This window comes from Myiozetetes cayanensis, unplaced genomic scaffold, assembly GCF_022539395.1.
Source record: "Myiozetetes cayanensis isolate MyiCay16 unplaced genomic scaffold, myiCay2020 scf1, whole genome shotgun sequence".
Classification (NCBI taxonomy): domain Eukaryota; kingdom Metazoa; phylum Chordata; class Aves; order Passeriformes; family Tyrannidae; genus Myiozetetes; species Myiozetetes cayanensis.
In genome coordinates this window covers 31,551,237-31,577,787 of record NW_026086604.1, presented here as the reverse complement: position 1 = coordinate 31,577,787, position 26,551 = coordinate 31,551,237, and the positions used below count along the sequence as shown (strand labels likewise).

The window sequence follows — 26,551 nt, the reverse complement described above, 5'->3', positions numbered from 1 at the left end:
TCACACAGATGACAATTCTGTTCTTTAAATCCAAAGGGAGAGAAGTGGGTGCGGTGCCCGTGAAAGGCATATTGTCTTTTAAATTGAAGGCTCAACTGTTGTTTCCCCGGCAGGTCTCTCTCCCTCCTCCCTGCGCTGGGGGACGGCAGCCAAGTGACGGGATAGTGATTCATCAGGGGCCCGTGACAGCTGCAGAGGGGCTCACTCCTCCCACGGCACGGCACGGCACGGCACGGCACGGCACGGCACGGCACGGCACGGCACGGCACGGCACTGCTCCGCCAAGCACCCCCGCAAAGGTAACCCTGCCGCGCCGGCCGAGGGCAGCGAGAGCTGCTCCAGCCCCAAGCCCCTCAGCATCCTCCACCAACCCTCTTGCCTCTTCTCATCCCTCCCTTCCCCTTAACTCTTCACAGATTCTTGCCCTCATTGTGTTGGCTTTCCTCTGCTCTTCGCCATCCTTTCTCCGTGCCTGGGCCACGGGGAACCCGCAAGCCACGTTCCCCCCAAAGGCAAGGTGGAGAGGCTGACACTAATGTTTCTGGGGGAAGGGTGGGAATGACAACAATGGGCAGGTCTACCTGTGGTAAAGATCTTTAATATAAGGCCAACAGTATTATACAACCACCTCTAAAACAACCCCATCTCCAGCCAGGGTGAATTAAAATCAAAGCCCCACACATTATTGCACAAAGTCCTACTCATAAAAATTCCAGTCGCTAATGAGATTTCTGATAAAATGACTTAAAAACCAATTCTGGCTAAATAAATAGGAGGAAGCTGTAGCATTTACCTCTGAGGTCACTCATCAGGAAAAGGAATCTGGTTCCACTGGGAAGCCCAACAATAATTTTTCAGTTTAATAAAATTACTGCTTTTATAACTCAGGTGAGTAATAGTTTTCATATCCTATTAGAAGAACACTGTTGCTTTGCTAACACACTCTAGCCACTAATGATTGTCAGCAGGTGATAAAATTCAGGTGAAGATACACTGACACTGCTAGACACTGTTAGCATAAAAGCACACAAAAGCTTCTCTGGGCAAGGTATATATCCTCTTAACGTCTGCAGTGAGGATCCTTCATGTGCGTTTCCATTCAACCTGAACTGACATCTCTTAAATGATCACAGAGCAAAGACAAGGGAGATGAGGCATTTTAAGTGCCATAAAAATCATCCAAGCAAATCCTACTTATGTGTCTGTGGGGTGGGGTTTTTGTTATTTTTAATCACAGACAGAATTACTACTAGCAAGAGTAAACAACTTCTAGGGGCAGCCAGGCAGTGAGGAACATTATAAAAGATTGTCGTGGTTCCTCATTGCCTAGCTGCAATCAAAAAGCATGCAATAATACATGCTGAAAAACATCAATCTTTTTATAACTGGGTAGTTAAAGTACTGCATAACACGCTTCTCAATACATCGTTGCATGCCAAATCAAACCAGACTAGCAGATACAGTCAAAACTGTGCATTTTGTTTCAAAGATTTTTTTTTTTCCTCAGTTCTTTACCCCAGAAACTGCTGCGGAGTGCCTTAGGATATGTTTCTGCTGTTACTTCTAAACACCTGGAAAAAATTATAGGTGAGAACTAAGTTTGCTTACAGAGCTATCTTCACTCCCTCTTGCACAGGATCCTTTAAAACATATCTTTTATAATACAAAAAACTTCCATTTTCAAATGGATGCTTTAATTAACTGATATTTTCCAATGTGCCCTACAGAATAATTCATATTTGATTAAATTCTAATATACATGTAATCCTATTTTAATTACCAATTTTTAAAATAATAATAACTTCTGTGCATTTGCAAATATACATATATACATGTGCATGTGTGTACACAGTGAGAGAGATTTCATTTATAGATGCATGGGAGAAAGCAAAAATAATAACCAGCTCACTTGAAGTGAATTAAATATATAACTTAAATGTCCTCCAACACTTTATGATTTGTGAAAGTTCATATCCACAATTTTCATTTTCATTAGACATACTTTATATATATTCCTTTGTGTCTCAAGGATTATTTAAACCATGTGTTGCACGTTACCAAATTTAAAAATGACTCTTTAATCAAAATAACTTTAAAACAACTAATCCTCACTTAGGCTGGTCAGCTGAATCCACAGAGTGGTCCAGGAAAAATAAATCTACTCTCAAGAATGCGAATGCAGACAACAATTAGACACAGATGTGAGTGAAATTAGTTACAGTTTACAAAATGCTACACTTCACATGCTTTCAGTTTTTTATGTGTAGTACAAAATTACAACGTAGTAAGGAACCACACTCATGACGACCAGTTAGTTCATAGAATAAAAACATTTCTGGGTGGTGTGTTCTTGCTCTCATACATTCTCCCATTCTGCCAACAGATTTCTGGATAATTGAAGTTCTGCAACATAACTCACATATCAAACAGAAAGTGGAGAAATCCCCCAAATGCAATGGCCTTACCCACCCAGAAATAGGGCACAATTAAATTTAAAAAAAAAAAAGAAAAAAAAGGGAGCTCTGACATTCCCTTCATACACAGTGCTCTGCTAAAACTAAAAATGCTATAGATGATAAAAGAGACATACACATTCTCCTTAATACCTCAAAAACATTATTGTGTATGATTTGATTGTTGTAAGTAACATTCACATCTTTTTTCTCAATACAAATTGCAGACCCAGGCACTATGTAGTACAAAGTGAGAAAAAAAGGACAATGATAGCAAAGCTACTTCAAATTCATCCAGTTAAGAATCTTAAATCAGTAACATCAAATTCTGATTAGTTAATGAGGTCTTTTAAGTTTGCCTTTTTTCTAATTAAATTTATAATTCTTCACAGATGTAGGTTTTGTTGATGTTCAATTTGTCTCTCTCATTTTGTTAAACCTCACATAGTACTCCACCAATCCATTGAATAGCCACATTAAATCTGTTAATACCATGCTCTTCAACCCCAGAAATTATTTCCAGAAGGCAAACTTGCTTTGAGAGATCATCAAACAAGACTTAAGGTACACATTTTATCACATTTTCCCTACCACAGAGCTCAGGATGCGGAGGAAAATTCATGACTTTTGCACTGTTTATTATACTTTGCTAAATTACAAATCAAAAGCATCTGACAGAAGATCATGTATGAAGCCAAAAAGTTAATAATGTTCTGTGAAAAGTAAACTGTAAATGGGAAGGGATTCTAAATTTCAGCAGCACAGAGAAAATAAAATGTAGGTACTTGTCTAAATTACAGGTTTTCCACAGTATTTTTGCTTGCTAGGAGCAATTTTTTCTAATGGCTATAATTTAAAACATTTTTCCAGCTGAAAAGAAATTTTCAAAGTGAAAATAAGAATTTAACCCAGAAAACTATAGCCAGCACATGCGCTTTATCTTAAAACACAGTTCTACTTTAAAGAAGCAGATTTCAAAGACAATGGCAGTTTTCAAATCAGACTGTTCCTTCTTAGGAGGAAAAAAAAAAATCTGTCATTTTTAGGAAGGGGTGGAGGGAGGGAGAGAAGTGGACTTTTCCCCAACAGCACTCTTTGCCTCCTTAAAAGCGCTATGCAGCCAGTATCTACAGACATAATGGCTTCAACAGCCAAAATGTTACAAAACTAAAATGCAAATTGGCTGCAGAAAGGCACCTTGCTGGCAACCCAGGAAACTTGGTAATACTTTCACTCTTCCTATAATCGTACTCCTGGGCTCTAAGGGAGGAGGTAGTGATTTTTCACTAGATGTTCACGTCAAAGACAAATTGCACTTATTAAAGCAAAAGCAGGTAATTGTAGTTATTTCATTTTTAATTACTAGTTTAAATTCTAAAAGTGCTATCCTGCATACTTGCTTCATACAATTATGAATGAAACATTTTGAAGCCCCAACACTTTCTTCCCTTTAAGAAAGAAGCACTACAATGTGACAATGCTCCTATTATGACCAGCCATTTAAGAATGTCTTTCTGCTTTTCCAAGATTTTTTTTGGCTCCTGAGAAATATTTCATACTTATTGCAATTCAAACAAAATGATTACTCATTCTTTTTTTCTCCTCTCTCCAAAGGCGAAGCGTGACTCAAGCCGTCTGTCACTGAGAAGAACTGCTGAGAGGAGATGGCTGCTCATTTCCAGACCCTTCTAGGCCTTGGGAAAACTCTGACAGCAGTGAGGTGCTTGGCTAAAAACTGCATGTCATGTGTTTGTCAGCAGTATACAAAACGCTGTGTGCATACATGTTTATATACCTAAAATCTAATGTATACACACACACACATACACACATATATGTATATATAGAGATCCATATTATTAATTTATTTTACACACCAAAACAGCAGTCTGTGTTTTGGCAGATGCTTTGCAAACTGTCTCAGTATGGGATGGAAAATAAAAGAACCTTTATACATGATATCTAACGTTAGAAACTTCCAATGATACACTACACCACATTTCCACTTATTCCAAATTTTCCTGTGCTCATTTTTAAATTTAAACAAACTACATGAAATATGCTATCCTTTTCTTTTTTTCCCTGAAACCTTTTATCTCTTCTGCTTGCTTCAGTTTTAAATGTTTGCTTACAACAGAAAGGAAAAAACCCACCAAATGTTTTTAAACGCACCAGGAGCTTTAATTTTTCGAGAATAAATCTTACGCTGCAAAGGGTAGTTCTTCCTCTTGGTCTTTGAAACACCGAGAGAAATACATACTTGGGAATGTTTGGTGGGTCTCGGTTGCTCAAAAGCAAGATGTAAATTTAATGAGACTTCAAAAGGTCTCTAACTTCCTCGTTCTAAGATCACCGTTCTAAATAAGCCACCTAAAATGTCAATAAACGTCAAATATTTCAGCTGTGTAGATGTTTATTCTGTCATCTTGAAGACTTCTCCTGTGGGGATCTATGTGTTTTCCTTGGTGTTTGGAAAATTTAAACATATTAAGCAAAAGGATTTCCTGCTTCAGAAAGCACTGTCAAAATCTCTGTCAGGCATTCTTTCTCCCAATTTTTTTATTATTTTTCTCACGCTCTCATATCTCTTTCAGCAAGGTCTGCCAGTTTCCTACAGTACGTGTCTCTTCCCCCACCCCGTTTAACATCTCACCACCACGTTGTCCCTATCTACCGAACCACTAGCGCTCGAGGAAATCAAACGGGAGAATCCCCAAACCTGGCCGATCACAATAAACAGAACCGCCTAACATCTGTTTTGTGGGAAGCCTACAAACCCCATCCTGAATCGCGGCCAAAATTAGCTGCAGCACCTAGTGATTTATAATTGAGCGCTGCTCTCCTCCGGGACGGCAGAAAGCGCCCCTGCCCCTCCGCGCACCGCGGCCCCGCCGCGCCGGGACCCGGGGCCGCTCGGCAGCCGGGCTGCTGCAGTCGCCCTCTTTCCCCGGTCTTGTCCTCCCGCTCTCGCCTCTCCCGCCACTGCCGCTGTCAGCGCCCGCGCCGCCCGCCTGGTACTCACGGAGCCGGGCGCAGCCTCCGCGGGCCCGCAGCGCGGCCGCGCCTCCCGCGGCGCGGCGGGGCGGGCGCGCCCCGGGCGCGGGTCGGAGCCGGGGCCGGGGCCGGGGCCGGAACGGGTCGGCGGCGGGCAGACAAAGCACAGCGGAGGGAGGCTGCCTCCAGCCCCACCGTCTGTTTGCTCAGCCTTGTGGGTCTGCCCAGGCACTGCCTGGGGGCACGCTGCCGCTCCCGCTCTCCTCCTCACTCCCCTTCTCCTTCCTTTTTTTTTTTTTTTTTTTTCCTTTTTTCCTCCCTCCCTCCCTCCTTTTGGGTTTTGTTTTTGTTTTTGTAAAGCAAACCGCAGCTATTCTCTTGTCCCCCAGCCTTATTGGTTTAAAAGCAACAACCGCGATGAGGCTTGCGCGGTCAAGTCAGCCTTCCTGCCAGGGCTGTCGCTTCGCCGCGGCCGCGGGAGCTGCGCGCCCCTGGCCCCCCGCCGCCACAGCCTCACCTTCTTCAGCCTCACCCCAGAACAACTCCCGAATCCCCCGGGTCCCTCCTCATTTGGAAAGTTTAATTGTGTGTAGATGCGTCCCCCCGCTAGTAAGCCGGGTTTAAACTAAAGCCGTCCTAATAGAATAACTGGAATTACACCAACGTTATATCAATGAGAGAAGCTAAATAGGGATACTCACAGAAGCTCTTAAGCATACAACCATCACACACGTCCGGACATGCCGTTTTGATTGGATATGTAACAGATTTGTTCTCAAATATCTGAGATTCTTGCAACCTTGTAAAGAAGGGGTCTGCTAAAACTATTTAAGCCAGCCTTCTCCAATTTAAAGGTATTTATTAAATAAAGTATCCGGAACTTTTAAAATGGTTTAAACCGTTTAAACCATTAAATATCTGTACCCCTAAAAACAATTGTAAATATATGCAAATTTGTATTTCGGTTATAACTGCTCACTTTCTAAAGTTTTAAAATTTAGCAAAATTTTAAGAAATTGCATAAAGGCCCTTTCTATAGACCTTACAAATATTCCCAGAGAGAGATGGTTGCATAGGGTTAATTCTGTGCATTAAGTAACAGTAACTCTTTAAAGCGTAGCTTTTACCAATCGATAAGTAATTAAGTAATTTAATTAGCAAGCCATTAAACTGAAATGGGCTTATGATACATTTCTATTACAGAATTTTGGTTGCTCATAATTCAAAAAAGCTCTTTTAAAAATATATACACAATGTTAAAAACATTAAAACACACAATAACTAAATTTGACCAGTGTTCTCCACAGCATTTCCACTTTGTAGATGGTATCTTTCACTTCATGTAACACTTATATTTCTACACTCTTTCAGTACAGGTAATCCAAACATGATGAGGAAAACAGCGTAACGATTTGCAGTACCAAAAAAAAAAAGAAGTCTTAATACCATGCCAGGTCTACAGCACTAAATAAATTAAAAAACAAAGTAAAACAAAACAAAAACCCCAAACAAACAAACCAACTTCATATTGTATAAATAGATTGAAACATAACTTTTTTTTTTCTTTACAAAAATCTGTGGTTATTCACTGCTAATATATCCTTACCTTCAATTAACTAATCTGTGAATGAAAGCAATACTTCTAGAGAAGAAATGTCTTCTGGCTACTACATCCCAGTAAGCGAGACATTATTTTGTAGCAAGTACATTGGGAATACTTCAGGAAAGCAGATCAGTTTGCAAAGCTACAAGTCAACCTCGAGCTGAAAAGGCACCTAGGATTTCATTTTGTTTAGCGGAGAAAAGGGATCTCGGGACAGTCACACACCATATATGGGAACGCAGGTCAAAATAAGCAGCTTTCGATTGGGTCTGTCTGCGTAGCCAGCACAAACACAATCCCATCACTTCTTTAGAGTCACACACCAGATCTCATGCCAAGAAAACTATTTATCATGTTCTATATTAAACTGTGAAAGACATACAAATTACATATTATGGAGACATGCAGTTTTGTCAGGTAAAAGTCACTGAAATCCTGAAATACAAGGCTATGCAATCATCCTGAACTATATGATGTTTTGGAACAGCCACGATCCTCTGGATTTTTTACTAGTGTTAATAAGATCATTTTTTAAAAAACCTATCCAATCCTGTATGGAGTTAAAGGCATACTCTTGCTTCACTGACTCTTGGAGTTACATATATTACATGAAAAAGATCAGGTACACACTTTAAGGAAGCAGAAGTTCATTTTTTCCCGGAAGAAAATCTCAAAGAATATTATGTTGTTGTGGGGTACCATCTGACACTGGAAAAGGTAACTCAAAACCCTTTTGCAAAAATAGTGGTTCTTAAATGATGCTATGGAAATCAAAAAGTTATTTAAAAACAGACTGTGACTTCCAGGGACGCATGTAATTTTTTGCATAAATCTATTTCATTCCATTAAAAAAAAAAAACCACCCACAAAAAAACCAAACCAACACATAGCACAAATATATGAATAAATTTTACTGTTTTAAATGTAAAGCTTACTGAAACAGATTTACTGTTGGTTAGAGTTTGTAATCCCTACTGGGAGTTTTATCTAAGTAATAACTTCAGGAGTGTGCCCAGTCTCTGTATTTAATTAAAGTAAGACGGATCCCCACACACACGTACAGAGCTTGATGATGTGATGATAAACATGGGATAAATTACACACAGGCTAAGATGATCAGAAAAAGGGTGTTGATGATGCATTGCAAGAAAAGAATCAGCTTTGAATTTTTAATCTCTTCTGTAGTATGGCATGTAGGCAGTATGGGAACTGAAGCCATATAAATTATCTAGATGGGGGATATGAGATAAAGTAGGGTCCTCTTTGTTTATACAGCCATTAAACAGTGCCTTAAAGTTCTTTATCTGATGTCTGAAGATTGGACTTCAGATTAGTTTATATCATTACCCCATGATATGGTCTAACCTATGAACTTATTCTACAGCTGATACTGTGGACCAGATCCTTATATGGTTTAAGTGAGTGCAGGGCTTTTTTATTTCAACAGGTAATCTAATTATGACAGCTGAGCACTAAACCGATTTGAAACCTACTTGAAAGAGGTTTATTTGCTTAGCTTTTTGATTATGTTCTTCCAGCTAACTGCATACCAAGTCAGTGCAGGCTACATTGTTGATCATTGGCACCCAACATCAATTTCAAACCACAATTGCACTAATACTGGGTTTGGACAGAGATTTCAGTGGGATTTGTATATGTTTACATCATGCCTGAATTTGCCCCGATTCTGCACTCCTGTTAATGCAGCTGGCATCTCAGGAGTCCTAAGAAGTAAAGGACCAGGACTATTACATAATATCAAATGCTACAACAAGCTGTGGGGTATATTTTTACAACTATTACTCATGCAATATGGTTTTAACTCCATATGCAGTGTCACACACTTGTTTTAGCGCTGGTAAAACAGATCCATCTGGAACAAGTATTTATGGTGTGCTTAGGTACTACAATTACAGATGTGCTGGTAATTAAGAAAAATTAGATGTAAAATGTATTATGGAACAGTGGGATGTTCGCATGTTCGTCTCCAAGTAGAAAATATTGCTGAAATATTTAACATAAGAAATAGGCCCAGGAAGACCACACTTCACTAAAGCAAAAGATGCATCCCATTGCTCCTGAGAGCTGCTGCCTGGCTTTTTCCATAACAACTGCAGTGCAACATCAGAACCCTCTGAAGCAGGCAATATCCCTCCTATGCCTCCATACAAGTTTTATCTTACACATAGCAGCTGTTGCCTAGAGACGTCCCTGGCTGGAGCAGAAGTTTGCAGCATTTGACAGGAGCCCTTATTGTCTCCTGCTACTCATGTGAGCAAAAGTAGAGAGACCTCAGTAAATACAAACAATAAAAGTGATAGAAATCAACCATTTTAAGTGTTCTGTCCAAAAATTATCAGCGTGATTGAGAAGACCAATTTCATTATATTCTTTCAAGATACATTGAATAAAGTCAATCTTGAATTAAAACCTATGTGTAATGTGTTACAAGAAAAAGGGTGTGTTGCTAACCATCATCCTTAGTCAAAATGTACATGAACTGCTGGCCCCAACGGGCTCGTTTGCATGCAATTTTACTCATTTTTAATCCACAACTTCAATATGAATTACAGAATAATTTTGTATAATAGGAAAATAAATGGGAAATAGTAGTCTTTATTAATCTTACCTAGATACTGCTTTAGCTTCTGGAATGAATGCATAACTTATATATGACCCTGAAATAGTTCTTGACAGCTACAATATAAACAAATGCAGAGATTGTACACAGAAGAAGAGGTCAAAATCTAGTTTGAAAGCAAATACCTTGGTGTTTCTCAATTTTTCATTTTCCAAAATGAAAGTATGTGGGGTTTTTTTCAGTAGATTTGTTGCATCTTAAAAGCATTATATAACAGGGGTAAAAAAATAGTGTGTGTTTATATATTTATAGGCATCAATAGCGTAAATTATAGGTATAGTCAGTACTGTAACTGCAAAATAAATAAGTAGTTTGGCAGGGTGAAGGGAAAGTTTTGACATAAAGGTAAGTTTTAAATGTATCTAATACTATCAACTCTGTTTTGGTATTTCTTAACACCCTACATTACTTGTCTCTTCTAGAAATCTCATGAGGGTAATTATACCTATGATTGCTACACAAAAATACTGATAAGCTCTGGTCTCCAGGTCATCTGAAGTAGGTGCTCTACCCAAAAGTGATAGTTTTTCCCTAAAGGCCGAGAAACCAGGTCTGTGACATCCTGAGGGCAGAGCTATGAGATCTTCTCCAGATTTAAGAGTAATGTTGTAACTTTTCTAACTACAACAGCCTTCATTTAAACAATGTCTTAGCTATTACACTGAACTATAGAAAATTACTTTCCATTTTCCAATAAAGTTCAATAGTTTTATGGAGAGGGTTCAATACTGTCTATGGTACCTAAGAATCAATGAGAATGACACTTTCATTTTTTGCACAAAAGCCTCAGCTCAAAGGATACAGAAACATGTTAGTAACTGTTTATAAAAGTATTCTGTCCGAAGACAACATAAATGTCTTTGACCAATGTTATTTGGAGAATTATCTGTTTGCAAGATAGGGTGTGAAATGAAGGGAGTACATTGCAATCTGTAAGCAGCCTTGAAAAAGAGCTAATTTTTCCAATTGACATTCAGGCTTTTACTCCAGCTCAGCATGGAAACAGAACTGCCTAAAATTTGAAAATAATCACCCTTCACTGTGATATGTGAATAATAATTTGCTTGCAAAAGTGAACAAGTAAAATCAAATACACCACTTATGACAAGGAGCAGCTTGCTAGCGCTCTAACGGATGGTAAAAGCTATACTCAGTAGTTCCTCAGAAGACTAAGTTGCAGGAAGAATGCACTACAAATGAGAGATTACCACTGAGCTGACAAAATAATCAAGTCCTATTGTTCTATAAGACTATAAAACACATCATTTCACACACATGCCATTTTTCCATAGTTCATCCTCCCACGACTACTTAAGCCTTCCTCATCTTTCATTTAGTGCTCCTAGAATAAAGTGAGAATTTACAAACCATTGCAAATTTTTTTTTCACAGCAATAACTTACATTTTTGCCAGTGATATAAATACAGTGCACTGTATAACATGAGTCAGCTCAGTAAGGCTAGACTGTCTTTTCTCCAACTATTTTCCACTAACATGGACAAAATCAGTTTTGTCAGCACTTCCTATAAGGTGAAAAGGAAGATGGAAAGTTCCTCTTTGTTTTTCAGCTCTGAATTAGAGTCATACTCAGAATTCTTTTTTCTACAAGAAAAATATGTTTGTTCACTAACCACAGCAACAATAGGTTTATTTGTTGCAAGTTCCATTCTGTTATTATTTCCTAAATGCATTCTGTATTTTTTTTCCTGAAGTGTTATTCATGTCACTGCTCAACAGTAGATGGAGCAGTGGGTCATTACTGTATTTTAGTTATTTGTGTCAATTATTGCATAATTTTTCAGCTGCTGACATATAAGACTACAGAAAAGCTAAGAAAATTAGGTAGAGAAAATAAGTATTAATGAAAGCATTTAGAATTAGGAAGAAAATTGCAAGAACAGTAATCCAAGCTCACTTTGACAAATTATTAAGACAAACCTGCATTTATGACTAATATAAGTGACTCATAAACACATATTCAAATTACAAACCTTGTGTTAGCTGAATACAGTAAATATGTATGTCCTTAATTTTGAAACATTCAGTCACACATATTTTTCTTATGGTGATGAGGAAGGGTGAAGTATCTTCTAAAAGTGAAGAGCATAAATACTGCACATTGTGGGCCTTGCAATGAAGAATGAAAAAGTGGAAGTCTAAGTTAAAATACTCAGGTGATTTATTTTATGCTTGCATCAATGCTTTTTCTATAAACTGTTTTTAAGAAACTAAACACAATAAGTTCCTTTGAACCTTACAGTAACTATACCATGACCCTAATTTTTTTAGCAGGGATTAGATTCTCATCTATCTGTAACCATACAAAATGAAGCATTTAGTTTAAGATGATCATCCCAACCCTCATCTTCAAGAGAGAAAGAAACTTCCAGTTGATGTGTCTAGGGAGGGGACTCAATTTTGAGGTTTCCCCTCCCCATAGACACAGATGATGGGCTTAAGCTAGCTCTCAGGTTTTGATGGCTACAGCTCCCCCAAGAATCCAAACTTTGTCAAACCCAATACTATAATTTCTCTTAAAATCAATTGGGTCTCAATAGTAATTATATTCACAGAAATTTCAATTGACGCATGCTCTATTTTGAAACTTCTTATAATTACTCAGAGTCAGGCTGCCAATATTTGTTGTTACAAATCAAGGCCAGAGGAAAACTTCTCAGACAGCATCAAAGTCCCAGTTCTCATCTCCAAGCCCAGCTCCCTCCCCCGCTTCCTTCCAGCAGCATTAACTTTTTCTCTGCAATCTCACAAATCGGAAAAAGAGTAACCTCTAAAGCTGTTTTAGACTGAAGGTCAGAATTCAAAGGATTGGTAACTTTATCCACAGAGCCTCGCAATCACATTGCTATTGGAAACACACTCAGAAGCACCAGCACTCTAGATGTTTTTATTAAGCAATGTCAATAGGTACAAAATTTGAAGGTGGGTTTGTTGGGGGTTTTTTTGTGGTTGGTTTTTTTTTTTCCATAGTGTAGGGTTTATCAAGAGTCATATTTGCAAGAGATCAAATTGCTTTCTGCCACTGAATTTTAGTTTAATGTTCTCTGAGGTAAGGAAACTGGACTCTGTGTTACATGTTAATGAAAACAGCAGCTTTGGTTTGTTTATCTAAATACTTAAAGGGAGGCACCTCTTGCAGCCAAAATGTAAACAAAACTTAAACTCTTTTTACTGCTTGCATACTTCCAGGCTACTAATACGGATTTATTTTTTAATTAAAGGCATTATACAGATTTTCTACATATATATCCTGCTTGACAATCTACCTTACCAAAGAAATATTTAATTCTTAAAGCAATTATTCATAATTACACCTATATTTTCAGCCCATGAACATAAGATGACAGATCCCTTTCAAATATGGGCTCAAGGGGAAAAAAAAATAATGAAGGGCAGTCAGAATTCTGTCCCTTCAAACCTGTCACTAATTTAGAGGGAAATAGGTTAAAATAAGGATTTCAAGAAGGTTTCACAAGAATTAACAACCAGCAAAATTTTTATTCCAATACCTAAAAAGCCCAGATCATATACCTTGCCCCCCTGTCCTGTACCATGTTTGCATTCCTTAAAGACAGAAGCATTCATATCCACCCAAGTGATTCACCTGGTGAAGTTCTAAAAATGTGTCCTTAAGGACGTCTTGCCTTCTACCATACAGGAATCTCTATCCACAACCATTAAACCATGTTGCTCAACTAGGCATAGACAAATGAAAGCGCACCTTGCACTGGATGCCAATTTATGAGCTGAGAGACACAGCATGGGTACTGCACACTGAGCAGAGGCAGAATGCTTTTCATGCAGTGATACCCCAAGAATGCAATATCATAAGGAGAAGATACAGACAACAGAAGGCAACTGCATGAAGAACTCGAAACAAGGGTGGCTAAGCAGAGATAAACTCTTTTTAACTCATATAATTTGATTTTTAAAAAAAAAAATTAATTTGGCAGCTATCAGTATAAGGAATGTGCTGAGTGCAACTCAAAAATGCTTGTTTGCCTTTGGTGTGTCTGGTGACTTTTTCCTTATATTCATAAGCAGAGTACTTCTTTGCATCTAGCCTGACTTTTAACAGCTCATCTGGAGAGCAGCAAATCCTGAGTTAGAGACACCTAGGAAAATTTAGTAGCCTCAAAATGCACTATCTTGAAACATATTCCACCGTAGATGACTGCTTGTTGAAATAAAGTCAAAATCAAACTGCTGAAGACTGAATGCTGCAAATGATGCCTTACAATGCCTGGGACAAAACAAGGGCTCCATTTCTCTGGATGAAGACACCAGTGGTGCTGCCACCAGCTCCACCAAGCCCAAAGGGCTGTGGCCATACAGTAAAGCATCCCCAGCCCCTGCAGCCACTGACGAGCTGCTTACCCACCCCTCAATGCCAAGGAAGAAAAGCACTCAGAACAAAGGTTCCCCTCCTGAACCTTAATCCACGTCTAGAATGGTTCTGAATTCAGAAATAGGCTCAGGAACTGTGTGGTGCCTATAGTTGGAAAGAGGGGAAAACCAAGGGATGGAGAGGGGCTTCCCCTCAGTTGGGCACAGTTTGGGTAATGTAAGGCTCTTGTTCCTCCGTGAGACCTGAAAAAGCTGTCACAAACAAGCAGTGATAGCCCTACAGTGCATTTCTCTTCCCTCCCATCTCCTCTCTCATAAAATCCTCATTGTTCTTAGTTTGTTTTTTTAATGAGAAAACACTACTCATATTTTTATCTTCAAAATACCATAAAATATTGTGTATGCATCTCTAAAGCTTGAATTAAAACAGGATCAATCTCACGTTAAGTATTTTTTTTTAAGGAATTGGCCTCAGACATATGTGGTATACCAAGCACAGCAGGAGCTTTATACAAATCTTTCTCTACTAGTTGATGAATTACAGGATTTGGCTCTTGCTTTTCTGGTCAGTAAGTAAATAATAGTAAATAGTTATGCAGTATGCATCATAGAGTAACAACTTTTAGGAAACTATTTTTTACATCAGTCTATTATGGGGTTGCCTAAAATTGGTTTTACCATCGGATGAATATGCAGGATGAAATGCATTTGAGCAGGTGTAGTGGGTTGACCCTGGCTGCACACCAGGAACCCACTACAGCCACTCTCTCACTCCCCTCTGTAACTGGACAGAGGAGAGAAAAAAAAAACAGCAAAGGATTCATGAGTTGAGATACGAGCTGGGAGAGGTCACTTACTGATCACCATCACGAACAAAACAGACTCAAAGTGGGGATATTATTGAATTATTATTATTACTAACAGGATCAGAGCAAAAGAATGAGAAGTAAAATAATCTTTAAAACACCTTCTCCCCCCACCTTCCTTCCAAATTCTACCTCCTCCCCCCCACAGTGGTGCAGGGGGACTGGGAATGGGGGTTACAGTCAGTTGTTGTTGTTTCTGCTCCTGCTCAGGGAGAGGAGTCCTTCCCCTGCTCCTGTGGGGTCCCTTCCACAGGAGACAGTCCTTGTTGGACCTCTCTGGCACGAGTCCATCCCTCAGGCAACAGTTCCTCATAAACTGCTGTCCTGTGGGTCACTCCTCCATGGGGTGCAGTCCTTCACCAATGAGCTGCACTGGCATGGGTCCCCCACAGGAGCCACAAGTCCTGCCAGGGAAAACGCTGCTCCAGTGTGGGCTCCTCTTTCCATGGCCTGCAGGTCCCCTGCAGGACCCTGCTCCATCTTGGGGCTCCCACGGGGTCACAGCCTCTTTCAGGCATCCACCTGCTCCAGCATGGGCTCCTCCATGGGCTGCAGGAGGGGTCTCTGCACTCTGATCCTCCATGGGCTGCAGGGGCACAGCTGCTCCACCATGGTCTGCACCACGGGCTGCAGGGGTCACAGCTCTGGTGCCTGGAGCACCTCCTGCCCCTCCTTCTGCACTGACCTTGGTGTCTACTTTGTTGTTCCCATGTTCTCACTCTTCTCTTCGCTTGCTGCAGTTTTTCAACTGCACAATAACTTTCAGTTCTTAAATATGTTATCACAGAGGCATTGCCATCATTCCTAATTGGCTCAGCCTTGCCGAGCAGCAGGAGGCCCATCCTGGAGCCAGCTGGCATTGGCTCCACCAGACAGAAGAAGCTTCTAGCAGCTTCTAACAGAAGTCACCCCTGTAGCCACCTCCACTATCAAAACCCAGCCACAGAAACCCAATACAGCAGGTCCTACATTACAAGGTTCCTGTCAATCAGTGTTGAGGTCTGCTTGAGCCCAGGCCACTGTCCTCCAGTCCAATCCTAAGGTGGACTGTGGTGCCCATTAATAGTCATTATGACCTCAAAAAGGCTGTGTACTGCTGGTTGGAATCTACACTAATAGCCCAGGTTGCAGGAAACAGGTTTAGTTATCTTGTCATCTTTGGATGCATTGAAGTCTGTCAAGACACCAGTTTCTCAAAATTTGAATGGATACCACAAAATGGCTCGAAGTGAATGGCAGTGAAAAAATAGCTGTAAGGTAATACGCAGTAAAAATATTTCCTATTAATTTAGTAAGTGAAGTGGATTTTAGAGACCCTGAATAAGAGGTTTGAAAACTTATGTTTACATTTGGTTTAGAAATTCATGACTATGAATAAAAAAAGAATAAATCACAGTGATTTAAGAGACTGATTTGAGACACTGATTTGCTAAATCTTTACACTCACCTAAGCTTGCTTGTAACTTTGCAAGACATAAGTTTCTCTGTTTTAATACAACTGCACTACACAGCTTAAAGATACTTGCCAAATGTCCAACTTTAGTGCTCTTTAAACAAATGCACAGCTTTTCTCTTGCTAGAAAGATCCATGTATAATACCAATAATCTTCCCTCAAATATCTGAGAACTAATAATAATGCAAAGTATTGTCAATCTGAAAGCAGTGATGTCATTTAACAGTCAAAAAACATGAAATTGCATGTGCAGACATCAGTGGAATTGTGATAAATTAATATATGATAAAAATAGTGATATCCAGACTTTTTAAGATTTTCATATGGGTGTCATGTGCTCAAGGAAATTACTAATGCATTTAATATCTCCTTTAGCATATAGATATCTCCTTTAACACATAGAAAATGTGTTTTTTTCTTTCCATTCTAGAACTAATAAGCCACAGCATCCTTCCCTGCCTAACATTAAATGCAATGATATCCAAATTAACATCTTCACAGAGTGGGTTCCACTGAAAGAAGTAGTAAATGCAGTAAATTCTCTTCACTTGAATGGGTCTTGGATTAGCTCCATCATTTGAAAATCCCAAAGAAGGTACTCTTTTTGCTTGCTTTCTGAAATGTGCAAATGGATTCACAATATAGAAATTAAAAAAAAAAAAATAAATTTGAAAGGTTGACAGAAACAAGTATGCTTTGAAATGTTCAAACTGATGTTTAGCCTGTAAAACTGATGTATAATACTTGAACTTTGGTATTCCAGTCATAGATGGAATGCCAAGTAAAGGTTAGCATCTTATTAATGACTGTTGGTTAACAGTTACAGTTAACATTAAAATTAATATCATGATTAATTATTCTGGATAATTATGTATTGGATTAACAAAGTGAAGGCAATATTTTTTCTTGTTTACCATAAAAACCCCAAATACCTTAGACTCCTCTGACCTCCAGAACTGGCCTTAGCTCTCAACCTAACTTACAACGCAACCCAAACAATTATATTGGACAGCATCTAAGAAAAATTAAGTAATTAGCAATGTCAAATAGGAACTGGTGCTTAAATTGAGCTACTGAGCATACTGAGTGCCATTTCTCCTATTGCAGAGCTAAGCACATTGCTTAGGCTACTGTTCTCTGCTGTGTAAGGCAAGCCAGGGTTCAGAAAACATCTCCACACCCATATTCTCATGCAAATACAATTTGTTAGCCCAGATACCCCATCTCTTGCAGCACAACAGAGTACTTTGGATTGATGGTGACAATAAAACTTTTTTTTTTAGGGAACTCTCTTGCCCTGAAAAGAGCTACTCCTGAAAAACAGTGTTTTCAAAATTTCCCATAAATTCTTTTACAAACATTTGGGGTGAATCAAATGAAGGCTTGACTTCCTGCAAGTCTAAAACACATAAATACTGATTTATCATTTAAAGTTTTTTTTTAAATTTGTTTTCCTCACCTGCCTGCAGTTACAACTCTGACTTCATTAGCTGAAATTTGCTAAACGCATCCCAATCATCTTTTCATAACTGCAACCCTGAAAGACTGTTTCATTTCTTCACTCTTTATCACCTTATCTGATTATTTTTTCATTTGCATAGTTCCTTGTTAGCTCCAGAAATCATCTGCCAGAAAATATGGTGTCCAGTACAGCAGTCTCTCGTCTCTAACCATGTTATAAATACCTTCCAAGGAGTTTGTTCTCCCACGCAGGGGTGACTGCCCTATTGGGTGTCGGAAGCTTATTTCCCTTCTTTTGACTTTGAAGATAAGAGAAAGGAGTGGATGTATTTATTAGATCTCTTTTGTGTTCACTCTATCAGCTCTCTTGGTCTGAACCACTGAAGTAGGAATCACTGATATTCTGAATTGTATTGGCAGTGAGGACAGTCCAGTGGCAATTCAAGCTGGGTGGCATTTTTTCATACAGGTTTTGCTCTCCAGCTGTTTAGAGGTGCAATCAACAGTTAAGGATACCCACATTCACCTAGCACAATTTTCCAGCCCTCTCTCAATTTGGTCACCCAATTTACACGATTTATGGTTCTTTACACAAGCCAGTGAAACTCTCCTCTCTTAGGGGAAGAACTATACATTATTTGCCAGGGGAATTCATTGTCTTAGGTTTTCCATAGGATAGAGGGGGTGTTTATATTTTGCTTGTGACATGTAGGGGATCACACTTTGTGATACTGATCCATTTGTTTTATATTTCTCCTCACCCCTTTAACCACTCTTGTGCTGTGTCCTGCTAGGAAAGGCGTGTTTCAGTCCTAATGGAGAAGTGGCTACCTCTTTTTTCAGTCTGGGGTCCTGGGGAGGAACTTCCTTGCTTCTCAGCTTCAGCAGAGGAGGATGTTTGGGTTAAAGCTGTGTTATACAGAGAGAAAGCATAACATTTCTTTCCTCTTGATCTTTTATATCCAGTATTCAGCCCATAGGGCAGAGAAGTTAAGATGAACTGACAAAACCCATGACAGACTAATTGGTGATGGAATTATTTGGCAGAAGATTGCTGCTCGGTTTAACAAGACTTCAAAATGTGAAAACCACTTGGCAGACAGGGAAAGCTGCAGAACATCTACTTTTCATGACAGGTTTTTTAAGGGTTATATTGATCCAGAATTATTCTCATTTTGCAGGCATTGTCATTCTTTGACCTGCTGCATCTGTCCCGGAAAAGCCAAGGTGGTACAGTAATACTGAAAATAACAGCGAACAGCTGAAATTAGTTCTGGGGCTCTTGAATTCTGGAAGGGGTGCAGACACCATATGATATTTGTTTTCAGACATAACTACTTCATCTGTCATTCCTTCTCTGAACTGAACTGATGATCAGAAACCATGAGTCTTGCTAATTATCTTTCTTTGTATTTATGTTGTTGAATGAAAGACCAGTGGATAATAAAATTAACAACATTCAGGACTTAATTAACAATAAGCACCATGTGTCTTTTAGTAAGCCAGTAGTAAGTGGTCAGAGGACACTGTGGATAGGTGGATTCTCAAGCAAATGCACAGACCTTTCCTTTTACCTCCTGCATTTTTCTCATATCATCCTTCAGTGCAGGTACAGGCTTCAGAATACAAAGAACTAGTTGAGCCCCATATTAAGATCAAATTAAGACTTGATACATTACCAACAGGTTGTTTGATATCTGGTAATCTGATTGACATAAACCTATTCTTGAGAGATGCAGTAGTTTGTATTTTGGGGATTTTTTTGAACATAAACTGGATTATAGATTTTAAATATATTCGATAAAAGTACAAATGGGTTTAGTAACTTCATTAGTAATTAAATTAAAAACAATATTTCATTTTTAAATAGTTGTTGAAACAGTTTTCTTTTGTGTTTAACTACTTCATTCATATGTATTTTTCGTTTCTGGACAAAAGTAGAGTTTATGTCAATAATTAAAAACATGTAAAATTATGTGATCACTTTGTATTTACACTTTTGCTTCATTGTCTGCATATTATTTCTGATTGCATAAATATTCATAAAAGAAGCCCCTGGGAAATTTTCAAAGTGGTGCATAGAGATTACATTATGCAGTTCCTATTAATTTGAATAAGTCACATAGTTATATTCTCACAATCTAATTTGAAAACTTCCCTCCTGCTTTTCACCATCTAAAATAACTGTCTAATTCCAAATATGCACTATCTGCATCTCCCACTCTACAATTCATAATTACAGAAGGGACATACAGTCTTTTCACATAAATGCTTCAGGATGCTCCAGTGGTATTTTATAGCCAAAAGAAGTCCCCATCCTAATGAGAGTTACTAAACTCCTTGTGCTGCTCCTAATGCTCACCTCTAAGGATATTTCCATTAATACCTTTGCTGCAATGCCTATTTAGATGCATAGAAAATCAGTATTCTGGGAAACTCTGAAATAATTAAAAGTACAATTACCAAAAAAAAAAGACGGATCAAAAGAACCACTAAAAATAGAAGAAGACATAATCAACCCGTAACTCATTGAACAGTCCCAGAAAACTGTGCTTAGACATTCCTCCACAGAAGTTATATGACAGCAAGTTATAAATGAAAGATTTTTGCATTTGACTATATTTGAACTTTCCCCACAATGTGCCAGGAAGGTCAGCCAGGGTATTTTAGAGCTAGGCTGTGAGAGGAGAGAATTACAGGCTTAAAGTTACTTACAGGGTCTTGCCAGAGATTCCCTCTGTTTTATAGCTCATAGGCTTCAGTTTTCACAGTTGTTGCTTCTTACCAGTTTTTTTTACATCTCCTTAAAACGAAGAGTGGGGGAAGGGAGGACTTTTTTCCTCACACAGATAACCTCAAGAGATCCAGTGACGATGGAGGCAGAAGTAGAGGCAGTGAACACAGTCAGCCAGCAGGAGCACAGCTGGTTCAAAGCAGCACCTTAATCCAGGCTGAAATCCAGTGGTAGAGCAGCTGCAATGGGTTTGAAGCCTCAGTGTTGGGAAACTGGAAGAAAAGATCATGGGGTGGCTTAAGTGAAGAGAATCAAGAGAAGAAGGAGAGGTTTACTGGTGAGAAGAGAAAAGGGTCTGGGATGCAAGTTGCTTCAAAGTGCATTCTCTGGGCTTGGGAGCACTGAGGGTGTAATGGCTTAGAGGTGACACAGGCAAACCAGGTACCTCTTACTCAAACCCCAGGCTGGGGAGAGTGGCACACAACAAGCTGTGCTCACCAATAGCACCCACAGGGCCAAAAGGCAGCTTGCCCTGTAGTGAAGACCTGCACGTCTCCAACCTTGCCATCATCAGTACAGGGCAGCCTTATCCTGATGTTTCAGAGGTGTCTACCCATACGTTTGTCTTTAGCCTCTCATCAGCCAAGGACATTCTCCACAACCCATCTTTCTGTTTTCATAAGTTAAAGGAGTGTGACATATTTGAGGCTGCTAGCTTTCTGTCAGACTGGATTGAGATTTCCTAACAAATTGAAAAGTTATCAGAGGACACAGAGCTAGACAAATGTACAAAGAATGTGGTTGCAAAAGCCTTTTTTTTTTTTTTAGGAAACCAGGTTGTAACAAGAAACTGCCTGATCTCCATTTACAGTTCTCTTCAGCTATTTTAATAAACTTTTTGATTTTGCTGACAGGGCAACTTCATTTTAAATAGAAAGACAGTTCCCCAGAGGGTAAGATCTGTCAGTTGTCATAGGAAATCCTTTCAGTCCCTACCTATACAAGCAAAGTTGTATCTCAAGAAATCAGGTTCATCCTATAGAGCTGCCAAAGGAAGGAGAATAATACTACAGGCACAAAACCCTTCTCCAGTTTCTTTGTCCATTGCTTGCTATCAGAGACCTGCTATGCCTGCAATCAAGAAGGCACTTCTTATTTATATTATGGATTGCTTGAACTTTTTTTTTTAATCTCAGAACTGATGATGCACACAGCTGGACTGTGCTGTCTCATACATGGGCCTGATTGACTTTGTCTTCTTCACCAAGTAGCAGCAGACCATAAGTAAGACTGACATCAGTGACGAGGATCTTCCTTTTTCACCCATTCTTTCAGTTTACTTTGATGAATACCAAAAAATAAAATCAAAGACACCACAGCAATGCAATGAAGGATGAGACCACGAGAAAAGGATCAATAGCCACAAGAATGGACACCATGTATGAGTTCATGATTAACCTGATTTTCCACCAAGTAGGTCTTGAAAGGGCTTTGTTACACAGCCTGCCAGAAAGCCTTGGGCTGTCAGCTTGTTTCAAGGCGAAAGGGAAGAGTGCTGGCAACCTGAGGGCCTAAAATGATGGCATAAAAGCTTTGCATCAAGAATAGGGGAAGCGAGAGTCTTTCGTCCTCACTTAATGACTGATGCCTTGATGATTTCCAGCTATGGTTATCTGTTTTGGTAGAATTATCAATGCTCTGTTGAAAAGGAATCTTTCCCTGAGACAAGGAAACCTCAAACCAGGAGTCTTTTCACCCAAACTAAACAAAGTCTCACTTGTCTAAAAATATTTTAAAAGCTGTAAGCATAAGAAAGCTGAAAGGTCTTTACATTTAAAGTGTCCTAAAAATTTTACTGTATCCTGAGAACCCACATTTCCCTCTGTTTTAACAAGTTTTTCCTTTTTAATATAATTTTCCTTATACAACATTATTTTTACTCATATCTTAACTCCTCTGCAGAAACCTGTTTCTAATAAAACAGTTATGGAAGAGGAAAACACTAAACAAGCAACAAAGGTGGAAATATTATTACTAAACTTTACATATTCCTTGTAAAACATTTTAAAATTATATTAATTCAGAACCATACTGGATTCATGTTGTTCTTTACTAATAAAGACATGAGACCAAAGATTATAACCAACTAGACTTGGCCATATCATGTGTTTTCACTATCAGTGTTAAAATTACAGCTCAAAATGGTGCGGAGCTGAAATTAGTAGATTTTTAAGATATTGATATCTGTGCAGTATCCTATTAATTGTGATCTTTATTAAGTACAAAAGCAAAAGGATGTTACTGAAATTAAGCTGTTAAAAGCTCTAAATGAAAAGCCTACATACGAGGTTTTCATACCAGTGATGAATTCATCACTGAAAATCTTTTTATCGTCATAGATATGTCTTTGCTCAGGTGAAACTGTATACAAAGTACTGAAAAGCTGTGTCCAAAAAACCCTCCTCCACAACATAAGCTGGTTGTAGGGTTTCTTTAATGTTTCAGTATCTGAAGCTCTTAGGAAGCTCACCTTTCCTGTACCACTTGAAAAAAATATTATAACATGTAAAAGGAAGAGAGGAGTATATGGAGAGTTGCATCCACAGCCATTTTACAAACACTGAAATCTTCATGTAATATAGGTGTAAAAATTGAGTACACCTACCAGTACATCTGGTCTGACTCAATAACTATAATTTAAGCAGGTGGCTGACAGATGTTGTATCTCCAGCACACTTTTTCATGTTTATTTTAATCTCATTTTCATGTCTCAATTATGCATTTAAAATTGTTTGCTAAAATATTGTAATGTGTAGTCTACCTGATCCTTGAAGGAGATTTCAAAGTAGAGTTCAAAGCTGCCAACTGACTACACTCTAGGAAAAAAGAGACTAACCGTTGCCAATTTACCAGCCCCCAACACGGACTCAGATGGGCTGTTCCACAGCTAAACGCAGCATCAAGGTTTCAGAATGCAAAATACAGCAATCTTTGACAAAGATAAAATGAAGTTTTTGCTGTAACTTACTGAAAAATATATTAAAATGCTGCTTTTAGGCTGAGATGTCATCACATGTAACTCATCCTTTCACCATGGAAGACTCTGCAGATGGTAATCTCATTGCAGTGTAACATGGCAGAGGTTTTGGTCTAGATACTATTTTTAAGCTTCACTCAGAGGTTTGATTTTGCAGAGGAAGTGTCAGAAACCAAAACTACTAGTTATGATACCACCACTTGCTTCATACATGATCTTGATTCTTCAACAGAAGAAACATATTTCTATGCAAATACATACTGATCTTACACATGAGCATATCTATCCAAGGGCGAGATAGTTGGTTATTCTGGAATATGAGAGCTAAATCCTTGCTGGCAAATCCAGCATACCAAAAAGCAAACTTAAGTTCTGAATTTCATCTGGAGAGCTGTCCTAATGAACGTAATCTCCCTCACAGGAATAAATCCATTCTATCAAGCCCATTAGGGCACACTGAGATTTAATTAACTGTCCTGACTTTCATGAAGAAAGTACCAAATAATAACAACCAGTGACATTGATAAAGTTGTAAGTACAAAATACGACTGTTTTGCCAAATACAAGCAGTACTCCTTTGTTTTTTATTAACAGATGCACCATGTCTCATTCCTTCAAGATGAGGATTGAAATGCTCTATAGCAATTTGTGTGAACTTTGGGGCACATGTACTTAAATCCTCTAAAATATGCAGTCTATTTGGTCAGTGAATTTCAAAGTTAATGAAGCAAACATCCTCTTACATGCATAAGTGAGGAGAAAAAGGACATAAATCTTTCTGTTTGACTCCCATTCAAATCTGAACATGAAACACGAGCACTTCTAAAGCAAGTCAGAATTTTGTAATGTATTAAAAGCATATGCTAAAAGCTACTGCTACTAAAAAGCCTTCCTTCTTTCACTTTATCACTACACTGCATATGCCTTCTCGCAGGTGTCTATGAGCTTTTAGACACATGCTATTTCTAAATGTGAAAAAAAGGGAAAGGAAACTAGTAAAAGCAATCCTAATGATGACTGTAATTTATAAAAGAAAGCTCTCTGAAATGCTGCCCTGAGCCATACAAAACTCCAGCTGAATAATTAATTACATATTGACAAGGTCTTATAAAAGAAAAGCTCAGACCTGTATTGACATTTATATCTTCTTCTTAACATTCATCAGAAAATGTCATTCTGCTTGAAAAAATTATCGGCAGCTTACAGGTTTTTGCCTTCATATCCAAATTTTTATCAAGAAGATATGTGAGTGAGGATGTTTTATGGTTATATGCATTACCAGTTTGCCTAAAATTGAATCTTTTTGATTGACTACTTTATAGTAAGAGAATATTAGTGTCTTCTACAAGCTATTACGAAATTATTGTATGTACATAGCTACAAGCCACAGTGTGCTACAAATATTTCTTTGAACTATTCCAATCAGGCTTTACATCTGAGTTTTTGTGCAATTAGGAATTATTAACACACAAAATACAACCAAAATCGTGTTTTAAAATGACTGTCCATGAACTTTACTACGTAGGATGTAAAAATAAGATGCACCTCATAATTTCAAAATGTGCAATTCTGTCCAGTGTGCTGTATATCAAAAGGAGAGAGAATAAATTTTCATATTTCTGTTTTCCTATTATGTTTGCAATTAACTGAACTAGGGTGGCATGCACATTTCTCCTAGAGCTCTTCTGTTACAGTACTTCAGTTGCACTTAATAAATTGCACCTTCCATGAAAAGAAAAGGTGATGGATTGAAAAATGTTTAGCACAACCATGCATAATTGATAGGTTCCCTAGTGCAAATAAGTGTCTAATAAATAATTAAATTTAATCTCATTATAAGAGTTTTCATAATGGGATAATTTAATTAAATGAAAGCCAAAGGGTTTTTAGGGGTTGAAAGATGCTGCTGTTGCTATATTTGGCTAATGGTCTGGGGATAGTATAGTGAAGAAGGGTAATTCACATGGGTGCATGCATTATTTAATGAATCCCTTTGAGATGGAGGAAAGGACAGATCAATGATAACTTGTCATTTTATCATTGCTTACAATGCACATTTAAACAACCTGGGAAATGTTAAAAACAGAGAGAGAATCTTGCAAGCCTTTGCAGTGCATCAGGCCCTCTCCCTGCCAGACACATAGCGAATAATACGTCTTTTGCAATACGCGGTTGCACTCTCTTCTAACATGGTTAATTTTTTCCTTATTTCAGACCAAAAATAAGAGCAAAGCCTTACAAGCTTCTGTACAGTTAGGGCAAGCCTGCCCCTAAGTGAAAGTTATAATGGATACAGCATGTATATCTGATACTAAAAAATTGATAGCTGTGCCATGTGGGACCCATTAACAAGCTTTTTGAGTGGGCTGAGTTTTGAGCTTTAAGTCTCCAGAAGCACTTAGCTAGGCTAGGATACTAAAACCGTACAAGTCTAAGTAGTTAGCTCATTTGCAGGTGATCAGTTATGAATTAATATGAATAGTGAAGGTTATATCTTTTCAGATAAGACAAAAGTGTCATCTTGCACGCAGTAAATGTGCAAGATTCAAAAGCTAAATGGATGGTTTTGCAATCTGAACTTCCACTTTCTAATGACCTGTACACGCACAAGCATATCCTCATTTAGAAACTCTTAGAACATCTTTACTGGTAAGCTCTGAAATGACTGCTGTAGCACCACAGCCTTGCAGTTTGTCTGATGGCACCAGAGTTTTTTTTCAGAGACATGTCAATCGCTCTTCTAGAACAACAACATAAGGATTATGTAACATAAATAAAAACTATTTTTATTATTTATTGTCTTTGTTAATGCCCTTTTAAATCTCTCTGAACTTTAAAAGTGATTTTTCTTCTATGAGTAACACAGGCTTACTACTTGGGGAAAGAAAACATTTTCTAGTATCAATGAAACCATTTTAATTTTTTATTGGTGCCGTGCTGTGA

General features: G+C 38.5%; 1 protein-coding gene and 1 long non-coding RNA gene across 7 annotated transcripts in view; one reads left to right on the top strand and one right to left on the bottom strand.

The window, feature by feature from the left end:
- Positions 1-26,551, bottom strand: part of EYA1 (EYA transcriptional coactivator and phosphatase 1) — a 151,096-nt gene that overhangs the window by 85,771 nt on the left and 38,774 nt on the right. The window contains exon 2 of one of the 6 annotated variants that reach the window (XM_050322330.1): positions 20,553-20,843. The exons of the other annotated variants lie outside the window; for them this stretch is intronic. The gene's annotated coding sequence lies outside the window, so the exon portion shown is untranslated. The remainder of the gene's footprint in view (positions 1-20,552; positions 20,844-26,551) is intronic. 6 annotated transcript variants of the gene reach the window in all.
- Positions 1,508-4,666, top strand: LOC126643744 (uncharacterized). Its single transcript, XR_007629810.1, has 2 exons — positions 1,508-1,587; positions 4,068-4,666. It is a non-coding gene; the product is annotated as an uncharacterized LOC126643744 (long non-coding RNA).